Source organism: Erpetoichthys calabaricus, chromosome 2, assembly GCF_900747795.2.
Source record: "Erpetoichthys calabaricus chromosome 2, fErpCal1.3, whole genome shotgun sequence".
Taxonomy (NCBI): domain Eukaryota; kingdom Metazoa; phylum Chordata; class Cladistia; order Polypteriformes; family Polypteridae; genus Erpetoichthys; species Erpetoichthys calabaricus.
This window is the reverse complement of record NC_041395.2, coordinates 19691032-19706239: the sequence shown is the minus strand read 5'-3', so window position 1 is coordinate 19706239 and position 15208 is coordinate 19691032.

The following is a 15208-nucleotide window of genomic DNA, read 5'->3' as shown; positions in this document are numbered from 1 at the left end:
GGGTGTACCTGGGTGCCACTGGTTTCTGCCAGTTCTGAGCTGATGGCACTGCTGGACATCTTCCAATTTCGAAGGGTAATAAGCTTGATGTGTCTTTCATCTGCTGCACTAAGTTTCCTTGGCCGACCACTGCGTCTACAATCCTCAACGGTGCCCGTTTCTTTGTGCTTCTTCAAAAGAGCTTGAACAGCACATCTTGAAACCCCAGTCTGCTTTGAAATCTTTGTCTGGGAGAGACCTTGCTGATGCAGTAGAACTACCTTGTGTCTTGTTGCTGTGCTCAATCTTGCCATGACATGAAACTGTCTTCCACAACCTCACCTTGGTAGCAGAGTTTGGCTGTTCCTCACCCAGTTGTAAGCCTCCTACACAGCTGTTTCTGTTTCAGTTAATGACTGTGTTTCAACCTACGTGTGACATTGATGATCATTAGCACCTGTTTGGTAGAATTGGTTGATCAGACACCTGACTAGAATCCTACAAAATCCCTGACTTTGTGCAAGTGGACCTGTAAGAATTGATGCTGGTTTGAAGGCAAAAGGTAGTAACACCAAATATTGATTTGATTTAGATTTGTCTTTTGCTCGCTCACTTTGCATTTTGTAAATTGATAACAATAAACAATCATTATTTATATTTCTGATAGCATTCTTTGTTTACAGCATTTTTTCACACCTGCCTAAAACTTTTGCACAGTACTATATATTTTTTTTGGGTGAAGGGGGCAGGACTAGGAAAAAGACTGATTTACAAATGAAATTTTTTAATCAAAATCCCAGGTAGTGACAATCATTTATGGGGAAAAAAAGAGCTGGAGGCTGAATGCTTTTTCAAGTCGCTGTCTAGGTCTATGACAAATGTGTCCTTAACAGTTTTCAGCTAAGGAAGACAGACGTTTAAGGGTAAGCTAGTTGGTTAACGTGTGCAAGTAATGTTATGCTGCATTCGACTGAAACTCCAAATTCACAATTCAGATCTCTGACACGGACAACGCAAAGATAATGCGCCCTAAACTCGGAAATACTTCTTGCGAACTCCAGCCTGGTCCATCAAGTCTGAGATTTCAGATTATGACATCAATCAAAATTGCACGTGTACACAGCAAACTGTAAAAATAGTAACACTTTATAGGTTCAATTTGTTTGTCAGAAGAATTTGCTGTAAATGAATCACCTCAATCGGTAATACTGAATATTGAGAAGTTAAATGTTAACATTACTAGCCCGATTAGTAAATATTAATACTAGCTTGATATGTGCCACTGTCCGTATGTTGCGTTCAATGGTTACTTTGTGCAGTTTTTTAATTGGAAGTTTCCACGCAGAAATAATACTATTTATCTCATTGCCAAAAGCATAAATACTTTTTGTGCCTTTCTTGCTCATCCATTTCTTCTTTGAACTGGACTATAGAATATGTTGCTTGCAGAAATTCTCAAATGATTGTACACTTAACGGGTGTATTGCTAAGGGGGAAGAGACACAGGAGAGGAGTCAGGGGGAGAACTTTTGAGAATTGTCTGCAACTTAACATCAGCAAAAACAAAGGAACGGGCTTCTGACTTTGACCACAACAAAGAGATCTGTGTCCGGTCACTATTCATGGAGTGGATGTGGAGTTGGTCCACTCCTACAAGTACTTGGGGGTCCACGTCAGTGACAAGCTGGACTGGTCTCAGAACACAGAAGTACCATATAATAAAGGTCTTCCTTAGGAGACGTCATTCCTTTAATGTGGGAAGTGACATCCTTCACGTCTGTGATGGCCATTGTGGTGTGCTGCGTGGTAACATCACTTCAAGAATTAACAAACTTTTTAAAAGGGCAGGCTCAGTTATGTAATGGACTTTTACAAAACTCAGTGCCATTATGAACAACGCTGCACATCCTCGCTCTGCCACACCAACACTGAGAACTTTCAGCCAATTAATTACTTACCAGAAGTGTATCAGGAAATGCTATGGAGCCTCCTTTATACCTTCAGCAATACACCTGTATAATTTCCCTCTGGGGACAAATCTATCTATCTATCTATCTATCTATCTATCTATCTATCTATCTATCTATCTATCTATCTATCTATCTATCTATCTATCTATCTATCTATCTATCTATCTATCTATCATTTAGTGCCTTTCACATCTATCTGTCTGTCTGTGCTAGCCTAAAATCTGGGAATCCATGTTTACTTTCCCACTTGGGCAGTGCAGTCACAAATGATTCGCTTAGGTTTGAATACACAATGGGAGGTCTGAAGATCAAAAGTCAACCTTATGAGAAGGATTTAATGGACTCTACACTATCAACTGCCAGACAGTGTTCAGAAGCCATTAAGAAGGCTAACAGAATGTCAGGTTATATACCGCCTTGATGTGTGGAGTACAAGTCACAGGAGGTTCTGCTCAAGATGCTTTATAAACACTGGTGAGGCGTCATCTGGAGTACTGGGTGCAGTTTTGGTCTCCAGGCTACAAAAAGGACATAACAGCACAAGAGAAAGTCCAGAGAAGAGCAACTAGGCTAAGTCCAGGACTACAGGGAATGAGTTATGAGGAAAGGTTTAAAGAGCTGAGCCTTTTCGGTTAAGAGGAGACATGATCTAAGTGTTTAAAAAAATAAAGGGAATTAGTCCAGTGGATAGAGACTGTTATTTTAAAATGTGTTCATCAAGAACACGGGGACACAGTTGGAAACTTGTTAAGGGGAAATTTCACACAAACATTAGGGACATGTGTCTATGGCTCTCTGTGTGTTTTAGGAAGTTTTTCTTCACACAGTGAGCCATAGACACATGGAATAAGTGACCAAGTAGTGTGGTGGACTTTAGAGACCTTCAAATATCAACTTGACGTTATTTTAGAATTAAGTGGATAGGCCCAGCGAGCTTTACTAGTCTGAATGGCCTGTTCTTGTTGAACGTTTTTCTAATGTTTTATATAAGCTAAACTACTGAGAACAGCTAGAAGGTGATCTGAGGGATAACTCGGAGATCCAATTATGCTGAATTTATTTGGAAAGGCTGCTGTGTCATCGATGCAGCAGGGTGATTAATAAAAGTAAAATAATTTGATGGTAAAAAAAATATTAACATTGTCAAAACAAACATGGATAACCAAATAAACACCAAAATTTAATTCCTCATGAAAAAGTACTAAGAAAGTTGAAATATACACAACAAACAAAATCCAGATTAAATTTAAAATAATCCATAATCATAATAGCAGTGCTGACGTCAAGCACTTTGCACATCTGGGGAACTCCAAATATGGCAGTGTCCACAGAAAAGAAAATGGCGTCAAATAAAGTTGCGAAAATATTTTTGCTAATTTACATACATTTTTATTCGGAAAAAAACTTTTAATACATATAAATTTTGCATGATAAAAAGAATAAGAAATATATATCTGAAAGGTCACTAAATATGTATTCTTAGCAGTTAACATATTTCTCAAAATCCTCTCCCCCCCCATACATATCCACAGGAGTAAACTTATGCCAAAACAAGCATGAGGTGAGAGCATCCATGTCTGTTAAGGAAGGAGGCCTCATTCATAATAGTTATCTATACTGACGTCCCCTCCGTACCCTGATACAGACCTGACATGTAGTGCGTTAACATGCGCTGCAATAATCTGATCATTCACAGAAACCCAATTTCTAATTTGTCATATTGTGGCAGTGCTACCTGCTGGAAGAACTCCAATTCCCAGCAGCCCCAAAGGGAATTGCCCTCATTGGATGACTGAAGCAGAAGCAGGGGCTGCTGGGGACGTGCAAGGCCAGCAGGAAAGTTGAAAAGGGGGCTTGGCGGAACAACAGGAGAGCTGTGTTTTTGTGTAACCTGTCTGACATGTCTACTGAAAAGTCAATGGTGCCCTGGATTGTTTCCCGTTAGGATGCATGGACTGTCTCACCCCTCGCCACTCAGAACTTACTGGTAGGACTGTTTCATTCATTTTTTTCAGAAGCTGTTCACTGGATTGTCATCTTCACACCAAACCATTTCATCCACTTTTGCTGCATAGCAGGGCCGTTCTTAGGCATGGGCGAGCAGGGCAGTCGCCCAGGTCCCCGAGACAAAAGGGGCTCCATCATTTGAGGTTTTTTTTTTTTTTTTTAAGATTGACGCAAGCTACGTATCTGTACTATGAAGTTTAATGCAAAGCTTACTTCCCTTTCCTGGTGCAGGGACGCTGCAACAGGGAACTGGGGCTTGGGGCGTTCTCTATGGCCAGGGCCTGGCGCAGGCACAGGCGGAGCCCTGTTATGACACGCCCCCACAAAAGTCAATAAATAGAGTGCTCTCGTCGGAGGAGACCATTCCATTCTAGACCACGGTTGCATCGAATTAGCTGAAGAATTGGAAATTAATCCACAAGAAATTAGCTTTCCTGCACCAGAAAGCTTGCGCAGAACAAGAATGTGCAGACAATTTGAGTCAAATTTTGACTACGAAGCGCAAGATCAACCAATACTTGATCCAGAGGATAAATATCACATTGAGTTTTTCAATGTATTGCTTTATCAAGCGATATCGTCAATGACTGAGCGCTTTGACCAAATGAAAGGTCATTATGATTACTAAGGTTTTCTTTATAATTATGAGAGAATAAAATGTCTAAGTGATTTGATTTGATTAAATCCTGTCAGGATCTCAATGCGATATTAACAGATGAAACAACTGGTTCCGATATTGATGCTCAGGACTTGTTCTCTGAATTGTGTATTTTGGCAAATCTGGTGCTCCCTAATGCTTCTGCTCTTCAAACATTGCAGTTTATATACCAGAACAGCTTGCAAGATTCTGTTCCAAACGTCGCAATAGCGCTACGTTGTCCAATCGCTTGATTACTCTGCATTAATTAAAGATTTCGCAAGTGTTAAAGCGTGAAAAGTTGATTCCGTTTCTTGAGCTTTATTCTGGAATGTTCTTTAGCGCAAGTTTTAATTTGGTAGAAAAAAACGGTATAAAAAACACACTTTTTAATTGTGACAAAAAATAAATAAAATGCTCTAAAATTTATAAAAATATGCACCACTGCACTGCACATTTTGCACACGCTGGGCTTAGCTACATACCTCCATGCGGTGCCCAGTGGAAACAGGTCAAATCTGGCTGAACTGTAGCTAATACTACACGCATTAGGGCCCCCTCAGTCTAATTATGACCAGGGCCCCCAACCTCCTAAGAATGGCCCTGTGCATAGGACTGTTAAAATTGTATCGCCGTAGGGGAAAGGAGAGGGTTGTCTGATTGTTGTTGGTTTGTATTGGGTTTTCCATTTAATATATTAGTCATTCATTTGTTGGTTTCGTGTCTCTGCCTGTGAGTGTGTGTGGGTCGGGCCAAGGCTGTGTGCATTCCTGGAATCCCCCCCGAAAAAATAAATAAATCACCGTCCTATTGACAGTGTGAATCTTAGCGGCACCGGACCGCTACAATGTAAACCTTTTATTCCATAGTAGCTGTCCCTGTGGCTCTGCCCATGTAGTAGTGAAACAGGACAGCGAGGAGGGCCCTGCCCGGCTCCCCACTCCTGACGTTACGCTTCCTCCTCCCCTCGGACCGCAGGCTCTGTCTCGGATTAGCGCGAATATATCGCTCCTGGAAGAAAACTGTGATTCTTACCATGATGAGAGAAGTCGCAAAATAAACCGGAATATTCAAGGAAATTATAGAAAAAAACCCGATGTAAAGCCGTTAAGTAGTTCTCTCGTTCACTAGCTAAGCGGAGGTAAGGAACGCCCCGAGGCTGGCACGTGAGTGAGGAGGGCCCCACCTTCCTCCCTACAGCCCGCCGCATGTCTCTCGGATTTGTGCAAATAAGTCGGTAACGGAAGCAAACTATGATACATAGCACAATGAGAGAAGTTACAAAATCAACCGGAATGTTCAAGCAAGTTATAGAAAAAAACCCGATCTAAATCCGTTAAGTAGTTCTCTCGTGAAAAGCAGACAGACGGACGTTGGATTTTATATATAGAGAGAGATAGAGAAATTGCGTTTTTGGCCTCTGAGAAACCTGACTAACAAAGGTAGATTTCTAAGCAGATAATCCAATTATGTGGCCATGTAAACCCTTAACCGGATTTTGTAGTCTGTGTGTGTCTGTTGCACTCTGTCAACCCGCACATGTATTTGTGTTGATTCGCTTACAGCAGCCACGGTCAGAGGTGTCCATAAAATACATTTCCAGAGGCAGATGTTCAGGTGATTGCATTATTCTTTCCCCTGGCCCAAATAATTGGTCCCAATATTTCAGAAATTGATAAATTTGTGTTGACGAGCTGAACGTTCAGTGCTGAACTCATCTCGAGAGGATTAGGATAAAATGTTAAAAGTAACGAGTAATCTGATGCATATCTTACTGAAGTAAAAATACCTGCGTTTTTATTATTCCAGCAGCACTGGGTGTAAGGCAAGAAGCACACATACAGTTATGGTGGTCCTGAGCAAGGCTCTGACGCCACAGCCACGTAGAAAAGGGTTTGCAGTGTGCAATAGAAACATAAAGGTTTGCGTCAACTTGCCTAAACATATTTGTAAAACACAACAAAATTATCACAAGTGTAACTCTTTTTTTTTGTGCAGTTTAATGATGCTGGAGCCTTTTGCCAAAGGGGAACTCCAGAAGATCGCTTGCATATGTAAATGCGGCTTTTTGAGAAATTAATTTTCTGCTTTAATCGGTTTATTTACTTTAACCCGCTTACTGTATGTGTGTGAATGTAAACGCACTGAGTGGTGATTGTCTGACAGGGCTGATGTGAAAGTGTGTTTTTACAAAAGACAAGGGGGCTCTGCCCCCTGCTGGCTTCGCTCACCCACCCCGGGTTTGGTTTACCGGATATACAATTTAAAGAGATTGTTATTTTCATGGGAATTGTTACAATATGCATTATTTTCACTTTTACTTTAAAACTTTTGTAAAAACAATACTTGTCCTTTATTTTTGACCCCAGGTGTGGTTACATCTCTTTCTCGCTGGATGTATAACGCCGCTCGTGTTGTGAAGGGGGTGCAGCTGAACGCATGCTAAGGAGATGCCGTCGGATCATCTGCTGGCTTTCTGCTGCTGTTGTGCTGCCCGTTGACCATTTTAAAGCCTGTACAGCAGCTGTCCTTTTGCCACTTTGGGTCTCTGCCGCTCATGTTGTGAAGGGTTGGGGTTAAGGTGGCTAAACGCATGCTAAGGAGAAGCGGTCGGATCATCTGCTGCTGGCGAGCTACGTGTTTTGCTTGTTGTTGTTTTAAGAGCTGGGAGCACATGAAGCGTGTCTGCCAACAGCAATCCAACAACTGCTAGGTTAGATGTCCGTGGACTTGTTTTAAATGTTGTCTCACTGCCTTGTCTTGCGTGACATTGTAAAAACAATGCTTGTCCTTTATTTCCGGCCCCAGGCGTGGTTACATCTCTTTCTCGCGGGACGTATAACGCCACTCGTGTTGTGAAGGGGGTGCGGCTGAATGCATGCTAAGGAGATGCTGTCGGATCATCTGCTGTCTTTCTGCTGCTGCTGTCGCGCTGCCCGTCTATCATTTTAAAGCCTGTACAGCAGCTCTCATCAGGATGGTGGTGTACGGTATTGAGCAGCGCGTCTTCATGGTGCAAACCTATTGGGTCACCAGTTCGTTTAAGTGATGTCAGAATCAACTGGATGATTGTGAGTTAACGCAAAGTTACTTCAAGCAAGATGTCACGTGTCACACATCGGCAAGGAGTGTGGCAGAAATGGAGTCCTTCTTTGGCAACAGGGTCATTTCAAAGGGGCTTTGGGCGCCACAGTTGCCGGATTTGACACCACCAGACTTCTTCCTTTGGGGTCTGCTCAAAGCAAAAATCAATCGGAACAAACCTGGCACTGTGGAATATCTGAAAGAAAACATCCAACGTGAAATTGCTGCTATTCCCCCTCCCGAGACGCTTGCCGATACGTTCAGGAATATGGAGCGCCTAATTGAAATGTGTCTCTGGCAGAAAACGGAAACCACTTCCAGCATCGCATGTAATGCAATCAATTACACAAACGTCAAGGTATAGAGCGGATTGTTTTTGGTTCAGATTGCTTCATCCTAATGGGAGGTACAACAGAATATTTGGGGCCTCTTTCGAGTGAATCTCCCTGTAGATAGTGTCACACACGCATGTTTAGGAGACAACTAAAGGGCTTGAGTGCATGTAACTCCACGCTGGACCAGGAGGTGGCGAAGTGCACTAATTCTCCCTCTCGATCTTTTGCAGACCATTCTAGGGAAATCCTGCCCGGCTCTGGGGCAGCCAATGACATTACTTCCAGTTCCGGTCCTGATGACATCACTTCCTCGACTGGCATTTAAAGCTGCCATCTTGTGTATAATGAATTAGTTCTGTTTTGGACTCTGTTGTGTGAGCATGTCTGTTCTTTGGAATCAATATTGCAGCCGGGAAAAATTATACAGGTGGCTGGCCCAAACCTTCTCAACATCTTATGGTCATTTTTGTGACAATATGTAATAACAACAACAACAACAACATTTATTTATATAGCACATTTTCATACAAAAAGTAGCTCAAAGTGCTTTACATAATGAAGAAAAGAAGAATAAAAGACATAAGAAATTCAAATAAGACAACCTTAGTTAACATAAAAAGGAGTAAGGTCCGATGGCCAGGGTGGACAGAAAAAACAAAAAAAAACTCCAGAAGGCTGGAGAAAAAAATAAAATCTGTAGGGGTTCCAGGCCACGAGACCGCCCAGTCCCCTTTGGGCATTCTACCTAACATAAATGAAATAGTCCTCTTTGTAGTTAGGGTTCTCACGGAGTCACTTTATGCTGATGGTTATACAGACTTCTGGCTTTTAATCCATCCATCATTGTTGGAACATCATGGTGCTTTGGGTAGATGGTGGTGGCACAAGCCACCACCAATAGGACACCGGAAAAGGAAACAGAAGAGAGAGTAGGGGTTAGTACAAATTTTGAATGAATAGTTATTATAATGAATTGGATATACAGAGTGTCAGGATTAAATTACAGTGAAGTTATGAGAAGGCCATGTTAAAGTAATGTGTTTTCAGTAGTTTTTTAAAGTGCTCCACTGTATTAGCCTGGCGAATTCCTACTGGCAGGCTATTCCAGATTTTAGGTGCATAACAGCAGAAGGCCGCCTCACCACTTCTTTTAAGTTTTGCTCTTGGAATTCTAAGGAGACACTCAGTTGAGGATCTGAGGTTGCGATTTGGAATATAAGGTGTCAGACATTCCGATATATAAGACGGGGCGAGATTATTTAAAGCTTTATAAACCATAAGCAGAATTTTAAAGTCAATTCTGAATGACACAGGTAACCAGTGTAGTGACATCAAAACTGGAGAAATGTGTTCAGATTTTCTTTTCCTGGTAAGGATTCTAGCAGCTGCATTCTGCACTAACTGCAAACGATTGATGTCTTTTTTGGGTAGTCCTGAGAGGAGTGCATTACAGTAATCTAGCCGACTAAAGACAAACGCATGAACTAATTTCTCTGCATCTTTCGATGATATAAGAGGTCTAACTTTTGCTATGTTCCTTAGGTGAAAAAATGCTGTCCTAGTGATTTTATTAATATGTGATTTAAAATTCAGATTACAATCAACGGTTACCCCTAAGCTTTTTACCTCCGATTTGACTTTTAATCCTAATGCATCCAGTTTATTTCTAATAGCCTCATTGTATCCATTATTGCCAATCACTAAGATTTCGGTTTTTTCTTTATTTAATTTGAGAAAGTTACTATTCATCCATTCTGAGATACAGGTTAGACATTGTGTTAGCGAATCAAGAGATTTGGGGTCATCAGGTGCTATTGATAAATACAGCTGTGTGTCATCAGCATAGCTGTGGTAGCTCACGTTATGTCCCGAGATAATCTGACCTAATGGAAGCATGTAGATTGAGAAGAGCAGCGGACCCAGGATAGAGCCTTGTGGAACACCATATAGAATATCATGTGTCTTTGAGTTATAATTACCACAACTAACAAAGAATTTTCTCCCTGCCAGGTAGGATTCAAACCAGTTTAAGACACTGCCAGAGAGGCCCACCCATTGACTAAGGCGATTCTTAAGAATATTATGATCAATAGTGTCAAATGCGGCACTCAAATCTAAGAGGATGAGAACAGATAAATGGCCTCTGTCTGCATTTACCCGCAAGTCATTTACTACTTTAACGAGTGCAGTTTCTGTGCTGTGATTTGTTCTAAAACCTGACTGAAATTTATCAAGAATAGCATGTTTATTGAGGTGCTCATTTAACTGCATAATGACTGCCTTCTCTAGAATTTTACTTAAGAAAGGCAGGTTAGAGATGGGTCTATAATTTTCAAGAGCAGAGGGGTCGAGATTATTTTTCTTAAGTAGGGGTTTAATTACCGCAGTCTTAAGACAGTCTGGGAAGACCCCCGTATCTAATGACGAATTTACTATGTCAAGAACATTATCAATAAGCACACCCGATACTTCTTTGAAAAAATTTGTTGGTATTGGGTCAAGGGCACAGGTGGATGGTTTCATTTGAGAAATTATTTTATGTAAATCAGGTAAATCTATCCTAGTGAAAGACTCTAATTTATTTATTATGGAGTACTGGGGTTTCGGGGGATCCTTAGTGTTGGGGAGATATACTATGTTATTTCTAATATCATTAATTTTTTGATTGAAAAATACAGCGATAGCCTCACAGGTTTTACTGGAAGTACTTAGGAGGCATTCCTTTGAGTTACCTGGGTTTAACAGATGATCAATTGTCATAATTGTAATAATAAAAAGAGTAATAATAGAGTTTAATGATATCTACAGTGGGTACGGAAAGTATTCAGACCCCCTTCAATTTTTCACTCTTTGTCATATTGCAGCCATTTGCTAAAATCATTTAAATTATTTTTTTCCCTCATTAATGTACACACAGCACCCCATATTGACAGACAAAAAAAAGAATTTTTGAAATTGTTGCAGATTTATTGCTTCACTGTGGGGACTGTATTGGACAAGTGATGAGCAGTGCCTGGTTGTCTCCACACATACCTCAGTGCAAGACACATGACAGCCCACATGGAGTTTGCTAAAAGACACCTGAAGGACTCTGAGATGGTGAGAAATAAGATTCTCTGGTCTGATGAGACCAAGATGGAACTTTTTGGCCTTAATTCTAAGTGGTATGTGTGGAGACAACCAGGCACTGCTCATCACTTGTCCAATACAGTCCCCACAGTGAAGCATGGCGGTGGCAGCATCATGCTGTGGGGTGTTTTTCAGCTGCAGGGACAGGACGACTGGTTGCAATCGAGGGAAAGATGAATGTGGCCAAGTACAGGGATATCCTGGACAAAAACCTTCTCCAGAGTGCTAAGGACCTCAGACTGGGCCGAAGGTTTACCTTCCAACAAGACAATGACCCTAAGCACACAGCTAAAATAATGAAGGAGTGGCTTCACAACAACTCTGTGACTGTTCTTGAATGGCCCAGCCAGAGCCCTGACTTAAACCCAATTGAGCATCTCAGGAGAGACCTAAAAATGGCTGTCCACCAACGTTTACCATCCAACCTGACAGAACTGGAGAGGATCTGCAAGGAGGAATGGCAGAGGATCCCCAAATCCAGGTGTGAAAAACTTGTTGCATCTTTCCCAAGAAGACTCATGGCTGTATTAGCTCAAAAGGGTGCTTCTACTAAATACTGAGCAAAGGGTCTGAATACTTAGGACCATGTGATATTTCAGTTTTTCTTTTTTAATAAATCTGCAACAATTTCAAAAATTCTTTTTTTTGTCTGTCAATATGGGGTGCTGTGTGTACATTAATGAGGGAAAAAATTAATTTAAATGATTTTAGCAAATGGCTGCAATATGACAAGGAGTGAAAAATTGAAGGGGGTCTGAATACTTTCCGTACCCACTGTATATTAATCTTGGGAACACAACAAAATTAAAATCTGGTAACTGCCACACAGTCCAGCGAGGCTCACGTACAGTAATGGTGACAAATTGTCCATTTTCTCAGTTGAAGTGTAGTAAACCTCCCAACAGAACAACTGCCTTATCTCTGCTAAGTACAGAAGCAGATGTGTTACGTAAGATTCGTTTTGGGGGTCTGATCAAAGACTTTGCAATTAGAAAAAATAAAAGAAAACTTTTCAAATGGAAGTGTACAAAAATCGCCATAATTTTCCATCTTACTGTAACTTTTGTTTCATATTGAAAAGTAAAATTTTATTGTACAGTTTATTATTGTTTATATTTTGAATTAGACATTTATGGGGGCACCGCCTGTCAAGGTCTTAATCCGGCCCTGATTTAAAGAGTTGCTGTAAATGAAAATCTTCTTAATAATGTTGGTATCCAGCAGTTGATGTGGTGCTGTTAATGTTTGACTTTTTATTTTTAGCATTTCTTGTAAGCAGTGTTTATTTTTCGGTACACACAAATGTTCAGATAAATCGAGTAGTGCCACGTTGATCCTGTAAAATCCCCTCATTTGTTTGTCACATTGAGGGGAATTCTACCGACAAATGGAGCTCATTCCCTGAGTTCTGGTGCCAGGGCTGCTCGGCCTTCAAAGCCATTGAAGTGAGGTGACAAGTGGGCCTGCCAGTTTTCTGTCAGCTGCTTGGTGGAGTGTTTGGAGGCTTTGGAAGCCTTGTTATCGAGCCTCTTTAAAATATTTCTTTGGATTCTTTGGATGTGAGTTGCAGTTCGTTTCTACCCCGGTGTGTGTGAGTTGCTGCTCTTTGCCTGGGTCACCTCAGAGAGTTTCTCTGGGCGTTTGCCGTGTGACATTTCAGGCTATGACGCAAGTGCCTCTCCACATGGCAGTGTGAGGTTTCAGGATACTTGATTCTTCTCAGAAACGCCTCTTGATTGATGGAGGCAGAATGATGTCCGCTGCCATGTTGTGAATGTCTGCTTTTATGGCCAGTGACTGAAGTGTATTGGTCACTGCTGTTCAACGTGTCTTTTGATTCTTAAATATCAAATCAAAATATAAGCACTGGCACTTCTGCATTATTATACTAATAATTCTCTACATTTACAGTATATAGCACTTTTGTCACAACTCAAAGCACTTTAGTGAGTGGGGAGTATCTTCAAGCCCCACTAATGTGCAGCACTCGCCTGGATATTGTGACGGTAGCCATTATTGTGCCACATATTGGCTATTAGGTGGTGAAGTGATGAGAGAGATGGCCAGTCAGAGACAGGGGATGATTAGGGGACCAGAATGACCAGGCGCTGCTGGACAATGTAGCCAGCACATGGAGATACAGTTGCGCTTGAAAGTTTGTGAGCCCTTTAGAATTTTCTATATTTCTGCATAAATATGACCTAAAACATCATCAGATTTTCACTCAAGTCCTAAAAGTAGATAAAGAGAAACCAGTTAAATAAATGAGATAAAAATATTATACTTGGTCATTTATTTACTGAGGAAAATGATCGAATATTACATATTTCTATCTATCTATTTGTGAGTGGCAAAAGTATGTGAACCTTTGCTTTCAGTATCTGGTGTGACCCCCCTAAATGTTTCCGGTGACTGTTGATCAGTCCTGCACACTGGCTTGGAGGAGTTTGAGCCCATTCCTCCATACAGAACAGCTTCAACTCTAAGATGTTGGTGGGTTTCCTCACATTAACTGCTCACTTCAGGTCCTTCCACAACATTTTGATTATATTAAGGTCAGGACTTTGACTTGGCCATTCCAAAACATTAACTTTATTCTTCTTTAACCATTTTTTGGTAGAACGACTTGTGTGCTTAGGGTCGTTGTCTTGCTACATGCCCCACCTTCTCTTGAGATTCAGTTCATGGACAGATGTCCTGACCTTTTCCTTTAGAATTCGCAGATATAATTCAGAATTCATTGTTCCATCAATGAAGGAAAGCCATCCTGGCCCAGATGCAGCAAAACAGGCCCAAACTAAGATACTACCACCACCACGTTTCACAGATGGGATAAGGTTCTTATGCTGGAATGCAGTGTTTTCCTTTCTCCAAACATAATGCTTTTCATTTAAACCAAAAAGTTCTATTTTGGTCTCATCCGTCCACAAAACATTCTTCCAGTAGCCTTCTGGTTTGTCCGCGTGATCTTTAGGAAACTGCAGACGAGCAGCAATGTTGTTTTTGGAGAGCAGTGGCTTTATCCTTGCAACCCTGCCATGCACACCATTGTTGTTGAGTGTTCTCCTGATGGCGGACTCATGAACAAGAACATTAGCCAATGTGAGAGAAGCCTTCGGTTGCTTAGAAGTTACCCTGGGGTCCTTTGTGACCTCGCTGACTATTACACTGCTCTTGGAGTGATCTTTGTTGGTCGACCACTCCTGGGGAGGGTAACAATGGTCTTGAATTTCCTCCATTTGTACACAATCTGTCTGACTGTGGATTGTTGGAGTCCAAACTCTTTAGAGATGGTTTTGTAACCTTTTCCAGCCTGATGAGCATCAACAACTCTTTTTGTGAGGTCCTCAGAAATCTCCTTTGTTCGTGCCATGATACATTTCCACAAACATGTGTTGTGAAGAGCAGACTTTGATAGATCCTGTTCTTTAAATAACACTTTCTGTACTCCGTATTTGTGTTGTAGAAGTCATTTTAAATGGATACATTTTCCATTTTTGTGTTATCAGTCTACACTGAATACTCAATAAGGGCAAAGCGAAAACATGTTTTCAGAAAGGCTTGCATATTTATTAAAAATCAAGAGCTGAAATCTCACATTTCTATATGTTGTCACAAGCATCACGCTGAGACATCATGAAGATATGGAGCAGCCACCCATATATTATGTCCTGGCTACAAAAAGGTTGAAACATAACAACAGATCTTTACAGATCGGAGTCCACAATTGAACTGACTCATGCAGGCAAAGATGGCATCTTTATATGTTGGCGCTGGGACCGGATTTCCCAAGAATTGTCTGCAAGGTACTGCCACCCCCTGGTCAGATGTGGAATTACTATTATTCAGGCCCTTTAGTTGTCTCCTACTCGCACAGGTGTGACAACGTATTCAGACCGTTAATTCAGTATGCTGTAGAAGCATCTTTGCCAGTAATTCCAGCTTGTAGAGTAAGTCTCTACAAGCTTTGCACACCTGGATTTGTCCAGTTTACCCCATTTTTCCTCACAGATCCTCTCAGGCTCCATTAGATTAGATGGAAACCGTCTGTAAAGTGCCATCTTCAG